The sequence below is a fragment of the Schistocerca gregaria genome, chromosome 7, assembly GCF_023897955.1.
Source record: "Schistocerca gregaria isolate iqSchGreg1 chromosome 7, iqSchGreg1.2, whole genome shotgun sequence".
Classification (NCBI taxonomy): Eukaryota; Metazoa; Arthropoda; class Insecta; order Orthoptera; family Acrididae; genus Schistocerca; species Schistocerca gregaria.
The window spans coordinates 558,472,132-558,495,147 of NC_064926.1; the positions used below are offsets into that span (position 1 = coordinate 558,472,132).

General features: G+C 43.7%; 2 non-coding genes across 2 annotated transcripts; one reads left to right on the forward strand and one right to left on the reverse strand.

The window, feature by feature from the left end:
* Positions 1–385: 385 nt before the first annotated feature.
* On the reverse strand, positions 386–459 carry Trnat-ugu (transfer RNA threonine (anticodon UGU)). Its single transcript has one exon. It is a non-coding gene; the product is annotated as a tRNA-Thr (tRNA).
* Positions 460–724: 265 nt separating this feature from the next.
* Positions 725–798, forward strand: Trnat-ugu (transfer RNA threonine (anticodon UGU)). The gene has a single exon. It is a non-coding gene; the product is annotated as a tRNA-Thr (tRNA).
* The last annotated feature ends 22,218 nt before the right edge of the window (positions 799–23,016 follow it).

Below are 23,016 nucleotides of genomic sequence, written 5' to 3' on the forward strand. Positions count from 1 at the left end.
CTGCTTTTATTTTATTTTTCTATTTTTTGCTTCTTGCTAGAGTTATTTTTTCAAAGATGTAAGAGAGTTTTCTTTCATTGCCTGCTCCCCTTCAGTTTAACCCCACACATGTTCGGAAAGATGTGGGTAGTGCAAAACATTTCTTGAGCATTTTATAGGGATTGCCAGTGTGGGCACGTTACATGAAGGATTACATTCAGAGGAAGTGTGCTGGTACAAACTAAGTAAGTAACTATATATATACGAAGACAGTAACTTGTTCTCGAAACAACAGTTACTGTTGATGACCGTCCAGCTTTTCCTTGGAATAAATGATGACTAACTGAAAACCTCAGCGGCTGACAGGTGTTGTTGATATACTTCGATGTGGACAGCTGAAAATGTGTGCCCCGACCGGGACTCGAACCCGGGATCTCCTGCTTACATGGCAGATGCTCTATCCATCTGAGCCACCGAGGACACAGATGAATAGCCCGACTGCAGGCACTTATCCCTTGCACACTTCCCGTGAGACTCACATTCCCAGCCATTGACCTTCGTCTGTGCGAATGCGCACAGGTTGCCCAAACTCTTACGGGAATCGCCAAAGCGTGCGCGAGTAATGAGTGGGTGGGCAAGTGTCTGTAAGGTACATTACATATGTAGAATTGTGGACAGTTGGAAATGTGAGTCTCACAGGAAGCGTGCAAGGGATAAGTCCCTGCAGTCGCGCTATTCATCTGTGTCCTCGGTGGCTCAGATGGATAGAGCGTCTGCCATGTAAGCAGGAGATCCCGGGTTCGAATCCCGGTCGGGGCACACATTCAGCTGTCCACATCGAGGTATATCAACAACTCCTGTCGGCAGCTGAGGTTTTCAGTTAGTCATCATTTAAGTAACTATAGTTGAGTCGGCCAAACTGATCCCTGACAGTTGCAGTGGGGTGGACACGGCAGCTTCGCGGTCCCACCTCAACAATTAACGTAACGCGACTTTGTAAACGTCTTAATAGCTGTGGGAGGCCACTGTTTATGCCTGCAGCCGTTACCGCGTCACAGTTGAAAGACGGCAACACTGCGAAGAACTGCCAGGATCATCTTACGGCGCCTCGACTATAGATCTCGTTATCATTTATGACAGGCTTCCATGCTACTTCTACATAGACAACTGCGTTCAGCATCCATCCAAACCAAACTGTGATTGCTTATACACGTATCAGAAATTGAGTTAGAAGTATTTACTGCACAGGAGAGGAAGAGCGCTTCTGACACCACATTGAGCTTGTCACTTAATTAACATGCCTGATCTGGCATTGCTCGTCACAATGATGGTCGAGCTGAAGGTGCATAAATGCGCAACTTCATCTAATCACGATCATAGGCGTCTGACACTGACACGCATCCCCTGGAATCTAGAGCATAGAGATTTTAATCATATGATGAGTGGACAACCATCAATTCCCTAGATTATAATATATTTCTGTGTCACCTTTAAATTACAGTTCCTGTGACACGACATGTCTCGAAATGACCAGCTGACTTACTTAAAAAATTTAGAGTCTTGGCTTCGATTACTACCACGAGTCTCATGGAAGCAGCTCAATATGCCTATCATAACCCTGCTCCCACCAACCCCACCAACCTGTATCCGTCACAGAGGGTGTGGTTTGAGCAGCCGTTAGCACGAATTGCGGCATATCCAGACACGATCATCGATCTGGTGTAAGGAAGATTGACTCGGCCGGTCGACACGTTTCCATTGACTCACAGTCCAATCTGAAGAATCCTGCGCCTTCACAGTAATTGTAATTGGCGATATCGTTGGGCCAACGTGACAACACTCGGTGCAAAGCCCTATTTCCAACAATATGCGGCGAACGGTGAGGCTTGAAACACTTTTAACTGCACCAGCAGATCTGCTGCAAATCGCTACCTGCCGCGCTTTACATAAGAGGCGAGCACACGACCTCCACGTTTTGTGATACAGCGTGGATGTCCAACGCTTTGTCGCCTATTCGTAGCTTGAACGTCCTTCAGTCACTTTCAGTATATACTCACGACAGTACCACATCATACAGTCCACCGGATAAACCGTTTCCGAACGCTCTTCCTAGGCGCCTGGCCCTAAATCATCTCCCCTTTGTCAAACTCACTTATGTCACTGGATTTCCCCATTTGCCGTCCATGCCATTGTTAAAATGATTGCTTTCGTCTCTGTTCCACTTGCATACGCTGACGAAAAAGAATCGCAACACAAAAAAATAGTTAAGGCAGGGTAATGAAATTCGGGGAATACATTTTTCTAAGTAACATATTTAAGTGATTAATACTGCAGGATCAAAGGTTAACGCAATTGCGAGATAAGCCACTGCAAATGTGAAATGCTGGTGCATGAATAACCAGCGCGGCCGCCATAGTGCTGAATGCAAGCATTCAGGCATGCGAGCATTGTAATGTGCAGGTGTCAGCCTACCATTAAAACCCTAACTGTGCTGGGAACTACCCTGCAACAGGCTTTTCTGCAAAGACAATACATACTATGGATATTTCTCGACCTTCAGAAAACCTATGATACTAATTACAGGCGTAATATCCTCGAAAAATTCGACATATCGACTTTCGGGGCTGTCTTCCAGTTTTGCTATGGTCCGTTTCGTTCTGCAGTTATTTTAAATACAGCGCTGTTAATGTTGTATCAGATCGTTTTATACAAGAGCATGGCATCTCTCAAGACAGTGTTTTAAATGCGATCCTCTCTTTGACAGCTACTACTGGTATCGCACCCATGGTAAGGAGCTTCTTATTGGTGGACGATTGCTATATGCAGGGTGTTACAAAAAGGTATGGGCAAACTTTCAGGAAACATTCCTCACACATAAAGAAAGAAAATATGTTATGTGGACATGTGTCCGGACACGCTTACTTTCCATGTTATAGCTCATTGTATTCCTTCTCTTCAAATCACATTAATCATGGAATGGAAACACACAGCAATAGAACGTATCAGCGTAACTTCAAACACTTTATTACAGGAGATTTTCAAGATGTCCTCCGTTAGCGCTGATGCAGCCCTGGAGAATGGCGTATTGTATCACAGCCGTCCACAATACGAGCACGAAGAGTCTCTACATTTGGTACCGGGGTTGCGTCGACAAGAGCTTTCAAATGCCCCCATGCATGAAAGTCAATAGGGTTGAGATCAGGAGAGCGTGGAGGCCATGGAATTGCCCCCCCTCTACCAATCCATCGGTCACCGAATCTGTTGTTAAGAAGCGTACGAACACGTCGACTGAAATGTCGAACTCCATCATGCATGAACCACATGTTATGTTGTACTTGTACAGGCACATGTTCTAGCAGCACAGGTAGAGTATCCTGTACTAAATCATGATAACGTGCTCCATTGAGCGTAGGTGGAAGAACATGGGGCCCAATCAAGACATCACCAACATTGCCTGCCCAAACGTTCACAGAAAACCTGTGTTGATAACATATTGCACAATTGCGTGCTGATTCTCGTCAGCCCACACATGTTGATTGTGAAAATTTACAATTTGATCACGTTGGAATGAAACCTCATTCGTAAAGAGAACATTTGCACTGAAATGAGGATTGACACATTGTCGGATGAACCATTCGCAGAAGTGTACCCGTGGAGGCCAATCAGCTGCTGATAGTGCCTGCACACGCTGTACATGGTACGGAAACAACTGGTTCTCCCGTAGCACTCTCCATACAGTGACGTGGTCAACGTTACCTTGTACAGCAACAACTTCTCTGACGCTGACATTAGTGTTATCGTCAACTGCACGAAGAATTGCTTCGTCCATTGGAGGGGTCCTCGTCGTTCTAGGTCTTCCCCAGTCGCGAGTCATACGCTGGAATGTTCCGTGCTCCCTAAGACGCCGATCAATTCCTTCGAACGTCTTCCTGTCGGGACACCTTCGTTCTGGAAATATTTCTCGATACAAACGTACAGCGCCACGGCTATTACCCCGTGCTAATCCATACATCAATGGGCATCTGCCAACTCTGCATTTGTAAACATTGCACTGACTTCAAAACCACGTTTGTAATGAACACTAACCTGTTGATGCTACGTACTGATGTGCTTGATGCTAGTACTGTAGAGGAATGAGTCGCATGTCAAGACAAGCACCGAAGTCAAAATTACCTTCCTTCAATTGAGCCAACTGGCGGTGAATCGAGAAAGTACAGTGCCTACTGACGAAACTAAAATGAGCTCTAACATGGAAATTAAGCGTTTCCGGACACATGTCCACATAACATCTTTTCTTTATTAGTGTGTGAGGGATGTTTCCTGAAAGTTTGGCCGTACCTTTTTGTAACACCCTGTATAAAGGCCTCAGGAGAGGGCATAAGGGGCATAAATGAAATCATTCCTTCCTTTGGAGCGTTCATTTACATATATTTCATAGTCGAAGACTATAATTTGCAGTGCGATGTGCAACAAAACGATGTTCTTGGCAATCTTTGACACTTGTGAACCCTCCTCCCCTCTAGATGCTCTAAGCAAATCGCGGGGCTGCAACACTACTGAACGTGTTTGTAACCTGACCCCTTTGGAAAGATCGATATGTTGCTCTGGTATACAGTGTGGAACCACTTGGATCCGTTCAAAACTGTTCGACGAAATCTGAATGTGACCCAAAGCAGCAAAGGGTGCTTGTGGGTATTTCTTCAGTCCTCTTGTCTCGCGACCTCCTGTGTCGTGATCACCGGCCCATCCGACATAGACATTTGCGTGAATAATACGGCAAAGGGTCCCTCTACTGTGTCCCAGTTTGGCAACATTCTCTTCCCATTGTTTACCTTTGTTGAGCACTAAAATCCTTCAACAAACACCCTCGCTTTCTAATTTATCCTACTTTTAGTTTGTTAATGTCAACAAGCACTGTTCCATTTAAAAAAATGAATGATTGCCAAAATATATACTTCCTAAGTATTTTTACAATCTGTTGATTGGTTAAGAATGCGAACCCGTGACTCCGCAGTCCGCACATCAACAGCACTTAGCACTTTCCATTTCCGCAATATTTGCGGTGCAAGTTTTAGGTGATTCACCCTGTATATACCGCCCATGCTCGCAAGCAGACATGACATACATAATCGACGAACCACTGTATGGTGCGTCGTAGAGGGCTAGAGCAGCAGTGTGGCGCCATTCAGCTGAAACGTGCAAAGGGCTTGCATGGCTGCAGGCATTTAGAAACTTTGTACCGATATACAAGGGTTGCACCAAAAGTAATGTTCCCAATGAGCTACAGCCTCGAGCGAAGGTGCGAGGCTAAATCCGACAACAGTGCTGTGCGCAGTGGTTCCCCCGCTTCGCGATTCGCTATGTTTCTTAGCGTTGGCTTGGCAGCCGCAAGAGATGGAAGTGTTGATCGCTGCTCCCGCCAAGTGCGAGGTTCGAACGGTAATCCGGTTTCTCCAAGCAAGGAAGTTACTGCCCATGGAGTATCAACAGCAACCGACTGAGGTTTATGGTGAAGAGTGCATGTCCGTTCAGCACGTCCGCAAATGGTGCAGGGCCATTGTTGAGGGTTACACGGAAGTTCATAATGAAGAACGGAGTGGAAGATTGCCGGTTTCGGATGCGACTGTCCAGATGAGCAGTGAGCTGCTCAAAGGTCGGAGGGCCGCTGTACGTGAACTTGTTGAACGCATTCCTGAAGCTTCACACGGCACAACTGAAAGAACTTTAACAGAAACGTTGGGTTATAGCAAGGCGTCTGCTGACTGGGTCCCCCAGATGTTGACTGACGGAGACAAGGAGCAACGCCTTGACTGTGCTCGCAAGTTTCTTCAACCATGTGAGGGTGGAGGCAACAAGGAGAAGTTGTTGGACTCTATCGCCACGGGAGATGAAACGTGGACGTTTCATTACACCCCCTAAACAAAACAACAGTCTCGTCAGTGACGTCACTCTTGTTCACCGACACCAAAGAAATCCAAACAAACGCAGTCGGCAGGAAAGGTTACGGCGACTGTGTTTTGGGATCCGAAGGGGCTACTCCTCATCGATTTCGTGTAATCTGGGACGCCAATAAACTCAGACAGATGTTGTGAAACACTGACCCAACTCCGGCGAGCAATCCGGAATCGCCGGAGAGGACGACTGACGGAGGGAATAGTGCTTCTTCGCGACAACGCTCGACCCCACATTGCTCGTCAAACACATGAGCTTTTGAAAAGATCTGGGTGGACTGTTAAGCCCCATCCCCCGTACAGCCTGGACTTAGCCCACAGCGATTATCACCTCTCCCCCAACCTAAAGGAACACGTAGGTGGCAAACGCTTAAAGAGCGACAATGAAGTCCGAGCGGAAGTCACACACTTCCTCAACAGGTTGGTGGGACATTTCGATTTAGGAATACAAAGGCTTGAGCACCCTCTTCAAAAGTGTGTCGAAAAAAATGGACACTATGTTGCAAAATAGACAAAAGTGTAAACTTTTCAACGATGTATAAATTAATAACAATAAACAATGTTTTCAATTTGTAAAAAATATGGAAACTTTACTTTTGGTACAACCCTCATATTTTTAAAGTGCTAAGTAAAGGCGCTGCCAAACTGGGGAGGGGTGAGGAGGGTGGGGGTAGGAGAGGGACCTTTCACAGTTTTTTTCACGCATGTCTCGATGTCACATCCCCCCAAGTTCAAGAAATAGGAGGCGCGAAATAGGATAGCTCAAAAAGCATAAACACCCTTCGCTACTTCCGTCAGTTGATACGTCGTCGAATGGTTTTGAATGGTCCCTAGTGGTTCCACCCGGTATACCACAGCAAAAATATCGGTCGCACTAAGGAGTCAGATCAGAGATCACATTCAATGGGGTTGCAGCTGCACGATGTAATTAGATCATCTGCGATGAGGAGTGAGGGGCGGAGGTGGGCATCAGAGTCAAAGGTTGTCAAGATTACCGTTCTGTTGCACATCGCGTTGCAAACTGCCGTCTTAGACGGCGAGTGTGTGTAAATGAACGCTCCAATTGAATAGTTGGTTTCATTGTTGCCACCTCCTGAGGCCTTTTCGTATCGATTCTGAACGACGGCGTGTCTGAAATGTTTTACTCGTCCACCAATAAGAAAATCGCGAGATTTCAATGCCGAGCGTCGCGTTTCTGATCCCCCATTGCAGAGACGTCAACAAAATGCGTTGCGATACAGGTAGGTGGAGGAGGGGGGGGGGGGGGGGGGGTGACGACTTTCCCGTCGTGTGTCCGTGCCGTTAGGCAGAGTTGTGGCGAAGTTTGGTGCCAATGTGACATCATTATCCCCTTAAGACAGCTCACATGAATTTCTGAACACCACCATTTTTTCGCATGCGTCGACACTTTGCCGTCTGAAGCATCGCCAGCCCTAGGTCGCGTCGCAGAGCACCAGTACAGAGGAAGGCTGTAGGCACCCTTGAGCCAAATTTCAAACTTCTGATTCACAATGGGAAAAATGGCGGGGTTTCAGAAAAGTGACTCTTTAATTCTTTAGCGCAGTGTACATATGGAAAGTTGTCTGTGATCTAGGAGTAGCGTCTTTCATTACCGATCCAAAAATTCTGGGCCCTAGATTCGATGTCGGTCACTGCGTAGTTCTGAGTAAAAATCATGTAGGAAGATATTTGAGTAGACTGGCGCATGCGAAGAAAGCTGTCTTCAGTAAAAGATCTCTGCTGATGGATACTGAGGAAAAATTCCTGAAAGCGCAGAAGAAGAAACAGGAAGCATTTTTAACCCGTTGTTGTCGCTAGGCTTGCGATTAAGTGCGGGATTATGCCGTACAGTCCTGATTTCTTAGTGCTGTACAGGGTTGCTAAAATGTCCGGTGAGAATTATATGAGTGGCAAGGATTCTTTTTTTTAGACCTTATGTTCGATATCGTGTTTTTAAATATCATCTTCCGGTCGTGCCTCTCTCAGCCGACCTTGGTGCAAGCGCGGCGTTGAAGAGGAGGTCCTGTTCCGCCACAACTTTTTAGTCATTTGGCAACGCAACAGCCGCAACGGATTTATTTTGTTTTCATGTGTGGAGTAACTAGTCTATAAGTTTTTTTTATTATTTTATCTCTTTTCGTTTTGTTGTCTCATTGTTTACCAATGGACAAACGAAAGAGCGTGTTTTTGTTAACCGCAACAAGAATACAAATTTTTGAAATTGCTTAATGACAGTAACAATGAATATTTTAATTGCATGCTGTATAGTGAAGAATTTTCTGTTGTACATAAAGGAAAGAGTGATATTAAAGATCACGTCAAAACATCTAACGTAGGAATGGTATTAACGCTGCTGTTTCACCAAACGTAAGAGTTATAGGCCCAAACATGATAATAACAGTGATCTGGAGTGTGCTGCTAAAGAGGCGACATTTTCATACCATACTGCTAGGCACGAAATCAGTTTCGAAATTTTAGACTGCAAAATCTAAACTGGTTAACAAGTTATATGACACAACATTTTTACATGCACCAGAACCGAAACCGAGACAGTTATTGTTAACGTTATTGTAAAAGATTCCGTAAATATCGGTGATCTATTTGATGAACGTACGTTGTTGAACCAGGTAATCCAAAAAAGAGTTGGTTATGGTTAGAATTATGAAAAAGAAGTGGAAAGCAATTTTTAAGGTGTTTCGAAAGACTGATATTCCGTGTTGCAGTATTTCCAAAATGATGAGTTTGCGATGTCTTTAACTGAAACACCTGCTTCAGATGAGAAGATTTTTTTTTTCAGTTATTAGGAACATCTTATCTGCAGAAAGGGATAGACTGTCAGTATGTACTGTTAATATCTACTAAATGTTAAAATTAATTCAGAACTTAATTGTTTTGAATCTTATGAAGTAATTAAAACAAGTCATGTCCAGTGAAAAATACAACTGAATACATAAAGTTTAACATTTTAGTACACTGTTAAGATCTTTTAAGTAATTTCAAAGCTATATCCTGGGTTGTATCCGAAAATATGGTAATATATCCTAGGCTGGACCCAAAAACATGTGATAGGACTAGTTTTCCCAGAATGCAAAAAATTAAATGGGCAGATAAAGTACGAAATGAGGAAGCACTGGACAAAATATCTGAGGACGGAATAATTCTATGGAAGACACTATGAGGGAGGCCACAGTAGTGAGACATTTGGTAAGGCCTTCTGGAGTAGTCAACCTGGAGCTGGAAGCAGCAGTACAGGGGGGAAAATAGCAGAAGCGGGCCAACACAAGAATACGCTAGACAGATTACAGAGGGTGGTGGGCGTGTTAATTAAACAAGACAGGAAAGCGGGACAGCATCAAATCAGTTGAAACACTGATGACTTAAAAAATCAATTAATTCCTTGTCCAGTGAACAAATTTTTGGGATCTGGCACAATGTAGCCTTCGGTCGCTAAATGATACCATTCATTCCTAAATGACGTATAGAGTATACTTTTATATGATGTCCCCATAAAACTAAAAGTGTCACAGATCTTGGTGATAGAAAAGGACAAGCTTCTCAGAATGACGCACATTCCAATCGTACAAAATGGCCGTAAAATCGAAAATAGAAAACGTTCTATCTTATAATTGAGATTCTGGCATCTCTAAAGCAATTCACTTCTGAGCATTCGAAATTTCATTGTTTCTGGTGAAGTTTTGCCTGTTTCCTACTAGTGACTTCTAAAGCCACGAACACACTTCGCGTCAAAGTCGCCGAACACGAGTGTTGGGACAGGTAGCTTGGTGGTTTCGCGTTTTTCTCGTGATTCGCGACAGCCACGATACGAAAGCTGCAAAAACAGAAGCAAAAGGAGGGATGTTACACAGCATCCGGCCACGGGTTTCTGCAAGGGAACTTGAGATCGCTTGTTTTGAAATCCTAATTGTATGCATCTGACTGATGAGGGATTCACCACCGGAGTGGGGTAACTATCCTGACCGAGGCTGGAATGGTTTCCCTAAATACACTGGAATCTTTCGATACCTTTTCTCTAATCGAAATCGGCACGGTGCCATGTTTGAAACCTGCACCATCTTATGGTTTTAATATTTCGAGAGGAGTCATAGCAACAGTAACGCTTCCCGAAAACAAAGTTCTCCTGGAGTAACGTTTAAATATTTTTTTGTTTTTTAATAACATGAAATTAATTAGCCCCAAATTAAGGGCATAGAGAGCTGTTTCCCAGGACATCGTGTTCTCGTGTTCTGACTGACTCCAAATGTGTGTAGCGACTGTCGCGAAACAACGTACCGCAACTGTACGTTTACTTACAACGTCGCGCGACTTTGTCTCTAGATGGTCACTTGCCATAACGGACGAAACACTTTCACACAGGATACATAGCAGGCGACAGAACTTCCTTGGCAATTTGCTTCGATCAGAGGCGCAAGTTCTGATGTCTTCTAGTTTGAATGATTGCATATACCGATACCTCAACGTACTTATGTTTCCATCGTGCTAGTCGTTAGAACAAGTTACGCTCGTGTAAAACTAACCTAAAGAAAGTGTTGTACAAACAACTCCGAAGGAAAATTTAGTCATTTCTCGATGCTACTTTTTAGACCGTGTTTTGTATGTTTCCTTGTTAATCGCTAACATATTGTCTGCTTCCAGCGGGAAACTATTCAATTCTCGTCAGACATGCCAGCACTGAATCAAAATCTGGTGGTCCGCTTCCTTATCTTATGTCACTACGCGTTGTTCGATATGGTCAACTTTACCTGCAAGTTATCATCCCGCGATTTTAATCGTACTGAAGAAAAACTTAAAGGATCGTCAAAAACCTGAATTCTTCGGTGCCATTTTGAATGATCTCGGCATACACAAGTCAGGAAATTAAAAAAATCTGGCAGATTTTCCGTCTTAATGGCATACATGTGTGGCAAACAATTAAACAACATATCACCAAGATTCCTTTGTGTCTTTGTCCTAATACATCACAACTGTTTCATCAGTAACACAACTCAACGGCGATAAAGCTGCTTATATAAACAATAGAAATGTATCAAACTATAACACTTAGTTTCTTGCTTTTAGATAAATGCAATGACATATTTACCTGTATGAGAGATTCCTGATCCAGAAATGACGACTAAAAATTTACTTCACAGAAAATTTAACAAATAACTTCATCGAATACATGTAATTCCACAGAAACGCCTACATTGTTAAGGTCAAAGCATACAAGAATGCGGAATGTTTCTCGTTTCTCTTATTGACGAGAGGCATTTAAAAATGTGTATTTGATAACGGCAGTAGAAAAACCACATTTGTTTACAACTTCATTAATTTTTCATTTGTTACCACTAAAGAGTACACACCTCAGATGAAACGATTTTCGAGCGGATAAAAAATTGACTGTGCAACATTATTAAATCTCGTCTTACAGACTACCGTAAATTTGGTAAACTATGTCGCAGACTCCCCAGACACTTTTTATTCATAGAAAGATCTAGGCATTAAAGTTCGTTTTGTTGTATGTTGCAGAATGGCACGTCACAAAACATCGGAAATTTTATACTAATGTTTAATAGAAGCTTTAAATATCTATCTTCGAAAAAGAGAGGCCTTGAATAAAATTTCCTTGTCAATGGTCGTAAATATTTTGCTAAGCAGATATTTCAAACATTTGTGGAGAACTATAAACGTAACACAATTCGTATATATAGTGTATAGTATTCGTATATATAGTTAAAGGCTACCCAGCCATTGACCGTCTGTGCGAATGCGCACAGGTTGCCCAAACTCTTACGGGAATCACCAAAGCGTGCGCGAGTAATGAGGGGGTGGGCAAATGTCTATAAGATACAATTACATATGTAGAATTGTGGACAGTTGGGAATGTGAATCTCACGGGAAGCGTGCAAGGATTAAGTCCCTGCGGTCGCGCTATTCATCTGTGTCCTCGGTGGTTCAGATGGATAGCCGGCACGGTAGCTCAGCGTGTTCGGTCAGAGGGTTAGCCGCCCCCTGTAATAAAAAAAAAAAAAACTGAGCTAATCGATCAACAACGAACTTAAACGGATGTCTTACAACGTCCGCCTCGAGCAGATGAAACGAACAAAATGAGATTAAAAAAAGATGGATAGAGCGTCTGCCATGTAAGCAGGAGATCCCAGGTTCGAGTCCCGGTCGGGGCACACTTTTTCAGCCGTCCACATCGAGGTATATTAACAACACCTGTCTGCAGCTGAGGGTGTCAGTTAGTCACCATTTATTGCAGGGAAAAGCTGCACGGTCTTCAACAGTAACTGTTCTTTCGAGAACAAGTTACTGTCTTCGTATATATAACACAAATCTTATGTTTCTGCCTCGACCGAAATTTCATTTATCGTTTCAACTGTATATTCTAAAATGTGGACCACGTAGCTTGTGAGACATTTATAAGAGCGCTGGATTTTTAATCAGTATAATTCATGGGCAATATTGAGATGATTTTTATAAATCATAAACGACTTTAGTGATGTTTCCATCATTTAACTGTAATGTAAAATTGTGTCCCTAGGGAAAGTCATACGGAGGGAAAGTCATATGGAGGTGAACAGTAGATGGAGGCGTTCAACATCCTTTGCTTATTTCCCAGGTAAATAATAATCGTATTTATGAGTAGTCTAGTAGAGAGAACTCTGGAACGAAGGAGCCCATTGTGCTAGTATGCCGAGGTTAATAATAAGACAAGCCACCTCCCCTCTCTAAAGCGCTAGGTGATATCACCAAACCACAGTGAGAGTTCTGGAACAAAGGGATTATTGTTCTGATGTGCCAAGGTCACTGTACCTCCTACTGTCTATCCCCTCCCAATAGAAATCGCTTCCCCCCTCCCCCTGCTCTTTCACTATCCCAATTATGCGAGTTTCATCATTCATTTCTGCTCTGAATTCCATAGTGAAAGGAACAAGTTTGTTTTGGGAGGTATTTCCTACAGACAATTATAACAAAGTAATACCAGGTTCGTTATTAATAACACTATTTACCCATCCTCAATAGTTAGGTAATAGTGGTATCACCCCATGCTGCATTGTTCAAAATGGAATAGCAGTATCACCTCACTCTGCATAGTTGCCAAATTTATAATCCCCCTTAACCAATAGTTATGTTTAGTGGTTTTCCATGTCACCCCTCCTTGTCTTGGGAAATTCCCAGCCTTCCTCCTTTCCAGAAAACCTGCACCACTTTTGATATCAAATTAATTACTCCCAATCTCCTGATGATGTCATGAGTTTTCCCCATTTGGCACATGGGTCTCTTCCCCCACTCCTCAGGGAAATCCTGATCCCTCACCTGTCCCTTCCTCCTCCCTCCTCTTTCACACCAGGGAAAAAGAGGCGATAAACTCACTCGGTCTGTGTTGAGAAGCCAGACTGGGAGGACCAATATCATATATATTTAGACAATTCCACACTATCTGTTTATTTACTTAAATAATTAGGAACAATTTCACACTTTCTATTGATTTATTTAAACAATTTGAGGAATGAATTTCTTGCAGTTTATTTATTTCTAAATCCACAATAGAGCTCGAAATTGAAAATGTCACACAAAGTGGCGTTATCCTGCTGGAAAAAAGTTCACAGTACCACTCGAAACTAGTGGCAGGCAGACTCAAACTCTACATAGAGCGCCCACATCACTTACAACTCGAAATATATAAATAAATACCTCTGTATCTCTAAACAGGACACTCACCGCTTTTCAAGTTTCAGCCCCTTGTCTGAAGGCATTATTAGAGAGAAAAAAATTTCTGAGTCCTACAGCTGCTGAGGTGTCATCACTTTTCTGAAATTCTGAGTGGGCTTAGTTTATGTTTACCGCTGGAGTCAGGCAAGTTAAGGCACTTCGTTTTTATTTTCCTCATTTTTCGAAGCACCCTGGTGTCTGAGCACAGACGGGAAAATCAGAACAATTACATATCTAAAAGTTCATGACGTGTTTCGAAACCCACCACAGATCGAGAAAAAAACACAGACACACAGCAGCTCGGATTTTTAAGATATTCTCCTAGAATTAAAAATGGTACAGATGGCTCTAAGCACTATGGGACTTAACATTTGAGGTCATCAGTCGCCTAGAAGTTAGAACTACTTAAACCTAACTAACCTAAGGACATCACACACATCCATACCCGAAGCAGGATTCGAACCTGCGACCGTAGCAGCAGCGCGGCTCCGGACTGAAGCGTCTGGAAAGGCTCGGCCACAGCGGCCAGCTCCTAGAATTAGAAGCACTGTCCTACAGACAAGGAAAACTGCTGCAATTTTCGACGTCCTACAACTGCTGATCTGGATATGCTCTAGAGCCACAATGGTGAGTGGGGAATATAATCCCACCTGTCCAAACCAGAGGAGACTGGTCTGCATCGACTTGTCTCTGAACACTCGAACAAAGAAGACATCACGTGACTCTCTGATGTCACGGAACTTTCCGTAGATACCCTGGTCTGCCCTGTCTTGTCTAAACCAGTCTGTAGAGACTCCAATGCCATTCCCCCTGCCCCACAAAGGATGTCGTGTGACTCTCTGACGTCATGAAACTTCCTGTGAATTGAGCATTCTGGTTGGTTCTTACTGAATTTCCCTGCCGAATTGCTGCTGCTGGTGTGGGGGCTCTGTACAGCACTTTCTACAAATGTACAAATTATGGGAATTTCAGCAGCAAACTATTTTATATAAATCGAAAAACATACAGCAGTCATATTGCACTGAGAATTGAGCCTTGCAAAAGTTGCCTACAGATCATGAAATAAGGAAACTATCACCAAAGACACTTCATCAATTACGCTGCTCTGCTACTGTCGAAGAAAATTTGAACTTTTCGCCGTGAAACTGATATCCAACCAGTCTATATCAGCCCAACGGATTGTACCACCATACATATCGTCACAGTAACACAATTCGTATCATGTGCTATACAAAATCATCGCTTCTGCTTCCTGCATATAGCTATCGAACACCAGACCTTCTACATCTACATGACTACTCTGCAATGCAATTCACATTTAAAAGCTTGGCAGAGGGTTCATCGAACCACAATCATACTATCTCTCTACTATTCCACTCCCGAACAGCGCGCGGGAAAAACGAACACCTAAACCTTTCTTTTCGAGCTCTGATTTCTCTTATTTTATTTTGATGATCATTCTTACCTATGTAGGTTGGGCTCAACAAAATATTTTCGCATTCCGAAGAGAAAGTTGGTGATTGAAATTTCGTAAAAAGGTCTCGGCGCGACGAAAAACGTCTTTGCTGTAATGACTTCCATCCCAACTCGCGTATCATATCTGCCACACTCTCTCCCCTATTACGTGATAATACAAAACGAGCTGCCCTTTTTTGCACCCTTTCGATGTCCTCCGTCAATCCCACCTGGTAAGGATCCCACACCGCGCAGCAATATTCTAACAGAGGACGAACGAGTGTAGTGTAAGCTGTCTCTTTAGTGGACTTGTTGCATCTTCTAAGTGCCCTGCCAATGAAACGCAACCTTTGGCTCGCCTTCCCCACAATATTATCTATGTGGTCCTTCCAACTGAAGTTGTTCGTAATTTTAACACCCAGGTACTTAGTTGAATTGACAGCCTTGAGAAATGTACTATTTATCGAGTAATCGAATACCAACGGATTTCTTTTGGAACTCATGTGGATCACCTCACACTTTTCGTTATTTAGCGTCAACTGCCACCTGCCACACCATACAGTAATCTTTTCTAAATCGCTTTGCAACTGACACTGGTCTTCTGTTGACCTTACTAGACGGTAAATTACAGCTTCATCTGCGAACAACCTAAGAGAACTGCTCAGATTGTCACCCAGGTCATTTATATAGATCAGGAACAGCAGAGGTCCCAGGACGCTTCCCTGGGGAATACCTGATATCACTTCAGTTTTACTCGATGATTTGCCGTCTATTACTACGAACTGCGACCTTCCTGACAGGAAATCAAGAATCCAGTCGCACAACTGAGACGATACCCCATAGGTCCGTAGCTTGATTAGAAGTCGCTTGTGAGGAACGATGTCAAAAGCTTTCCGGAAATCTAGAAATACGGAATCAACTTGAGATCCCCTGTCGATAGCGGCCTTTACTTCGTGCGAATAAAGAGCAAGCTGCGTTGCACAAAAACGATGTTTTCTGAAACCATGCTGATTACGTATCAATAGATCGTTCCCTTCGAGGTGATTCATAATGTATGAATACAGTATATGCTCCAAAACCCTACTGCAAACCGACGTCAATGATATAGGTCTGTAGTTAGATGGATTACTGCTACTGCCCTTCTTAAACACTGGTGCGACCTGCGCAATTTTCCAATCAGTAGGTACAGAGCTATCGGTGAGCGAGCGGTTGTATATGAGTGCTAAGTAGGGAGCTATTGTATCAGCGTAATCTGAAAGGAACCTAATCGGTATACAATCTGGACCTGAAGACTTGCCCGTATCAAGCAATTTGAGTTGCTTCGCAACCCCTAAGGTATCTGCTTCTAAGAAACTCATGCTAGCAGATGTTCGTGTTTCAAATTCTGGAATATTCCATTCGTCTTCCCTGGTGAAGGAATTTCGGAAAACTGCGTTCAATATCTCCGCTTCAGCGGCACAGTCGTCGGTAACAGTACCATCGGCACTGCGCAGCGAAGGTATTGACTGCGTCTTGCCGCTTGTGTTCTTTACATACGACCAGAATTTCTTCGGATTTTGTACCAAATTTCGAGACAATGTTTAGTTGAGGAACCTATTAAAGGCATCTCGCATCGAAGTCCGTGCCAAATTTCACGCGTCTGCAAATTTTAGCCAATCTTCGGGATTTCGCGTTCTTCTGAACTTCGCATGCTTTTTCCGTTGCCTCTGCAACAGCGTTCGGACCTTTTTGTGTACCACGGGGGATCCGTTCCATCTCTTACCAATTTATGAGGTATGAATCTCTCAACTGCTGTTGCTACTATATCTTTGAACTGGAGCCACATCTCGTATACATTTGCATAGTCAGTTCGGAAGGAATGGAGATTGTCTTTTAGGAAGACTTCTAGTGACACTTTATCCGCTTTTTTTAAATAAAATTATTTTGCGTTTGTTTCTGATGGATTTGGAAGAAACGGTATGGAACCTAGCTACAACGACCTTGTGATCACTAATCCCTGTATCAGGCATGATGCTCTCTATCAGCTCTGGATTGTTTATGGCTAAGAGGTCAAGTGTGTTTTCGCAACCATTTACAATTCGCGTGGGTTCGTGGACTAACTGCTCGAAATAATTTTCGGAGAAAGCATTTAGAACAATCTCGGAAGATGTTTTCTGCCTACCACCGGTTTTGAACAAGTATTTTTGCCAACATACCGAGGGGAAGGTTGAAGTCCCCACCAACTATAACCGTATGAGTGGGGTATTTATTTGTTACGAGACTCAAACTTTCTCTGAACTGTTCCGCAACTGTATCATCGGAGTCTGGGGGCGGTAGAAGGAGCCAATTATTAACTTAATTCGGCTGTTAAGTATAACCTCCACCCAAACCAATTCGCACTGAGTATCTACTTCGACTTCACTACAAGATAAACCACTACTGACAGACACAAACACTCCACCACCAATTCTGCCTAATCTATCTTTCCTGAACACCGTCTGAGACTTCGTAAAAATTTCTGCAGAACTTATTTCAGGCTTTAGCCAGCTTTCTGTACCTATAACGATATCAGCTTCTGTGCTTGAAGCTCAGGGACTTTTCCAGCACAGCTACAACAATTTTCAACTATAATTCCGACTGTTCCTTGATCCAAGCACGTCCTGTATTTGCCAAGCACCCTTTGACATTTGAGCCCACTCCGTACTTTCCCGAGGCCTTCTAACCTAAAAAAACCGCCCAGTCCACGCCACACAGCCTCCGCTACCCGTGTAGCCGCCAGCTGAGTGTAGTGAACTCCTGACCTATTCAGCGGAACCCGAAACCCCACCACCCTATGGCGCAAGTCAAGGAATCTGCAGCCAACACGGTTGCAAAACCGTCTGAGCCTCTGATTCAGACCCTCCACCCGGCTCTGCACCAAAGGTTCGCAGTCGGTTCTGTCGACGATGCTGTAGATGGTGAGCTCTGCCTTCATCTCGTAAGCAAGACCGGCAGCTTTCACCAAATCAGATAGCCGCTGGAATCCAGAGAGAATTTCCTCAGATCCAAAGCGACACACGTCATTAGTGCCGACATGTGCCACCACCTGCAGCTGGCTGCACCCTGTGCTCTTCATGGCATCCGGAAGGACCCTTTCCACATCAGGAATGACTCCTCCCGGAATGCACACGGAGTGCACACTGGATTTCTTCCCCTCCTTAGCCGCCGTATCCCTAAGGGACCCCATTACGCGCGTAACATTGGAGCTCCCAACTACCAGTAAGCCCACCCTCTGCGATTGCCTGGACCTTGAAGGCTGAGAATGATCCTCTGAAACAGGGCAGGCAGCTGCATCTGGCTCAGCCAGAGACAGTGCCTGAAACTGGTTTGTCAGACGCACCGGGGAGGCTTTCTGATCCAGCCTCCGGGGACGCCTTTCGCTGCCTGCCACGCCTTGGAACGACCTCCCAATCAACCACAGGCGAGGGCTCAGCCCCACTGCGGGCAGCAACCGGGGCAACCACAGCGGCGGACCGATCTGGGGACAGACGGGACGAGGTTGACATCCCCGTGATACCTGAGTCCGGCTCCCCACAGTGGTGCCCATTGGCAACAGCCTCAAGCTGCGCGACCGAAGTCAGCGCCGATTGCAGCTGTGAGCGAAGGGATGCCAAGTCAGCCCTCATCCGAACACAGCAATCGCAGTCCCTGTCCATTCTAATCGATGCTGAACAATAGTTACTGAAACACGAGTCTGTGCCTAGATAACGCAAGCGAAACACGCAAAGAATGTATCAACTAACCTGTACAAATGCCTAACGACTGCGCTACAATCTGCCTGAATTTACGATTACAGTAACTAAAACTCGAAATTACACCTCCTATACGAAACTCACACGCAATTTAAGTAAGAATCTACCAAGTAAACACTAAAGCGCGATGCTACAACTGTCAAACACTATAATACGCCCGAAATATATGAATTAAACAATGCAAGTACCCAAAAACACGCAAAGAAATTAATTAAACTATCTAACAAATAAGTAAGCTAGGGGTATACGACTTGCTGCTGGCAGCTGCTTATCCAACGATAGCAGGGAGCATACATAGACCTTCATACATATACCGCGAAGACACACAGATCCCAAAAACATGCACCGTGTATAGTCACAGCAGTGGATATTCCCCTTGAGGACGGTCAGTCATCGACCACGGGCCAACGGTCATAGGGCAACTGCGCCCAAACACCCTAGCCTGGTACACGATGAGAGCGTCCTCCGCTGACACCGGTCACTCTCCAAAGTGATGTACAAAGGCTGCGCTGATTCCTACGGAACAAACGCGTCCACCAACATTACTGTTTGCAGTATGGTCTGCTTGCTGCCGTGGATTCTGTGATGAGTCTGAACCATCTCCAGACTCTTGGATTACAAGAACATTTAATTTCTGAGGTCTGTCAATGAAAAATGCTTTGTCAATTGCGTATTAATTTACCGATCTCGAAACCAATATCAGGTACAATATCCGATTTTACATGCCAAGAAAATGATGTATTTGTAACACCTTTATGCTGAAATCATCAAGTAGCACATGAAAATTTCGTGGATTCCATGTATTTTCACATGGTTTGGCAGAGTATCGTACCATTTACGCGATTGTTCTCGATATCTACCCCATAGCAATATGCTAACGGTCGCTTGCACAATATAATTCCAAAGATAAAGAAAGGAAATTGTAGCTGTAGAAACCAAAACTTTGTTGAGGTCATTATGTGGGATGTGCTGCAAACCACTGAGTAACTAGAAACGTGCCTCGTTTGTGAAGATTTTGATGCGAAGTCTCTAAAATACAGGAAACCTGTTGTTCCACATGTATTTTTTAACGAATACCGATGTCGATGATATAACAGATCCAGATCTCCCCCGTACTATATAAAGTCGACTGAGGATTTAGTACTTACAATTGTATGTCTTTCTCATGTCTAGAGAACCAGCAAATGTCTCTTCCACCAGTTTTTCACCATAGAGGTGCAAATAAAACATCACAGTCGATGTTCTCTCATCCAAATGAGAACAGGCAAATGTGTGGAATGCCAGAACAAGCAGTCAATCGGCCAATTTACTTGGGGAGGAATTTTTGTCCAGCGGAAACACTCCCCATATCGAATCTCCTCAAATTTCCACATAAAAATCGTAGAATACTCGCAACACACGCGATCGCAAAGGCTGACAAACACGCTTTGGTAGTTGACACAGACCCCAAAGTCACGGTAGAAAAACAAAATTTGTATATGTGTACACAGCTGTAGTCATACACTGATTAAATGTGTTACAGGAAAAACAATGTACCATACTGCTTACAAAACGACACCACAAAAACCCTCTATTGTGATCGGTAGTTCGCTATTCGTATGCCCAGAGGGCGACACGGTTAGGTCAGCTGCACACTTTGGGCAGTTTGTGCCTTAAATCAGAAGTGTCCATTCGCTCCGATTACCGGCTACCTCAGGCACACGCCTACATGACAGGAACAGTCGTCCTAGCAAACCAACCACATATTTATCAGTGTAATTATAACTGAATATTGCAATCGCAGCGACGATATGGTGACATCTGACAATGTGCGAAGTATTGGAAATACCTCCTCGTGAAAACTGTGGCTCTGGGAATATCAATTGCCCACGTAAATCTATGCCTTTCTTATGACTGGACACAATTTTTCACGTAAAATCTTGCATCCCCCTTACGGATACCGATGTGCTGAAATCGCAACTTTTCACATCACATCCGTACCTCCTTTATGATAGAACATAGCCATTTTCTTTGCGCATAACGGAACACAGGCCACAGTAACATTGTGTACCAACAGCATAACATTCCTGTCAAGTAGCGTGATTATCATTTATAGGTATAGCATCCACATTATGTCCACACCCACATCAGCTGGTTGTCGTTTTGCACTGTGCACCATAGCTTCCCAGTAGCAAAATCCAACTGCCACGTCGCCTTTATCACATATTTATCGAGGAATAAAGGATATAATTACAATTAAACAGCCCCCGCACCTTTCTTCTCGTAATTGGTTAAATGCGTTGAAAAATCAGAAAACTTGGTAAAATTACGAAAAGTGATGGCAAACAGGTAAAATTGATGAAAATACGACAAAAATGTGGAGAGATGCATTTACTTACATTCTCGCCCGAGTGTATGAAAATCATTCCATTCCGTCACCAGTGCGACAACTGACCGTGCATACTATATGTGCTCCGTGAGTTGAAGTCCTGCAGATACCCCCTTGTTCCACGTTCAATTATGCATTGTAAGTCATAAAAATGAAAGTCACAGTGTCTGGGATCAGGATGACTACCACCCAATACACCAAAACGGTGATCGTATACCTCTGTGCTCCACCAATATGAAGAATCAATGCTCTGGGTCTCTTTGAAGACAGAATACCAAGACATCTGCTACCCTGTCACTGTGGAAGGTGAGATTAAATGTAGAGGTTATCATCTTTGGATAGCTGTTTGGAAACTCTCCACAACGCCGCAAACTCTTCCAGTTTCCATATACTGAGGGGTCTTCCACATTTTTGTCAATAAGAAACACCAGCTCTCTTTTATGTCAACCATTCTGTGTGTTTTGGGAGCAGCTTAATTTACACGATGCGATGTTCAGCCTTGTGTCAAAATCAGTAGATTAATGTAGCTTTCGTACCTGGCATAGCCCCTAAAGTCATGGTAGAAAAACAAAATGTGTATTGAGTACAGAGCTGTAGTCATACACGATTCAATGTGTTACAGAAAAAACAATATATCAAACTGCTTACGAAACAACAACACAAGAAACCTCTGTTGTGATCGGTAATCTGTGGAATATGGTCTTCTTCCAGTACAGGCGATAAAATTTTACACAGGTCCATGAAAGCGACTTTGATCACTAGCCATCTGCTCCAATGGACCAATACATGCATATTTAATGGGATCACCACATGTAGTCAATGTCAACACGTAGACGGTATTTATTTGCTATTATTGTCGGAGAGAAATACATGGTAAAATGTTTTTGAGTTCTCCAACATGTGACGTTAGCAAAGTTTTTATAGTTTGTAGTTTTACTGTGTTGGTTGCTGCAAAAATAACGACGAGAGACAAATAGAAAGAGAGAGAGACTGTGCTGTCAGCGAAGACTCTGACACCATTACACTGTCGTGTTTCTTGCATGATAATCGTAGGAAAACGATAAAGAAGATTACGACATATGCAGGGGGATATTTATAGTTAGTCATTCATTATCGATGACTTGTAGGTAATATGCTTCGTAATTTCCACGTGCTGTCCATATATACTCTGCATGGCTGTGAATTTCCTCCTGTAAGTTAATGTGATCCATTTCTCATTGTGATGGCTCTCTACCAAGCTAGTCACAGAGACGGAAGGCTAGACAGCCTCCTACAAAACTGTCCATTAAAATTTCTACACCAAGAAGAAATGCAGGTGATAAACGAGTATCCATTGGACAAATATATTATACTACAACTGACATGTGATTACAATTTCACGCAATTTGGGTGAATAGATCCTGAGAAATCAGGACCCAGAACAACCACCTCTGGCCGTCATTACGGCCTTGCTAGCCTGAGCATTGAGTCAAACAGAGCTTGGATGGCGTGTACAGGTACAGCTGTCCATGCAGCTTCAACACGATACCACAATTCATCAAGAGTAGTGACTAGCGTATTGTGACGAGCAGTTGCTCGGCCACCATTGACCAGACGTTTTCAATTGGTGAGAGATCTGGAGAATGTGCTGGCAGGGCAGCAGTCGAACATTTTCTGTATCCAGAAAGGCCCGTACAGGACCTGCAACATGTGGTCTCTGGGTACGGATCTTTCGTCGAGCGAATGGTTGTATTGTAAGTAGGCTGTTTAGGTTTATATGTTGGTAACGTCACGTAGC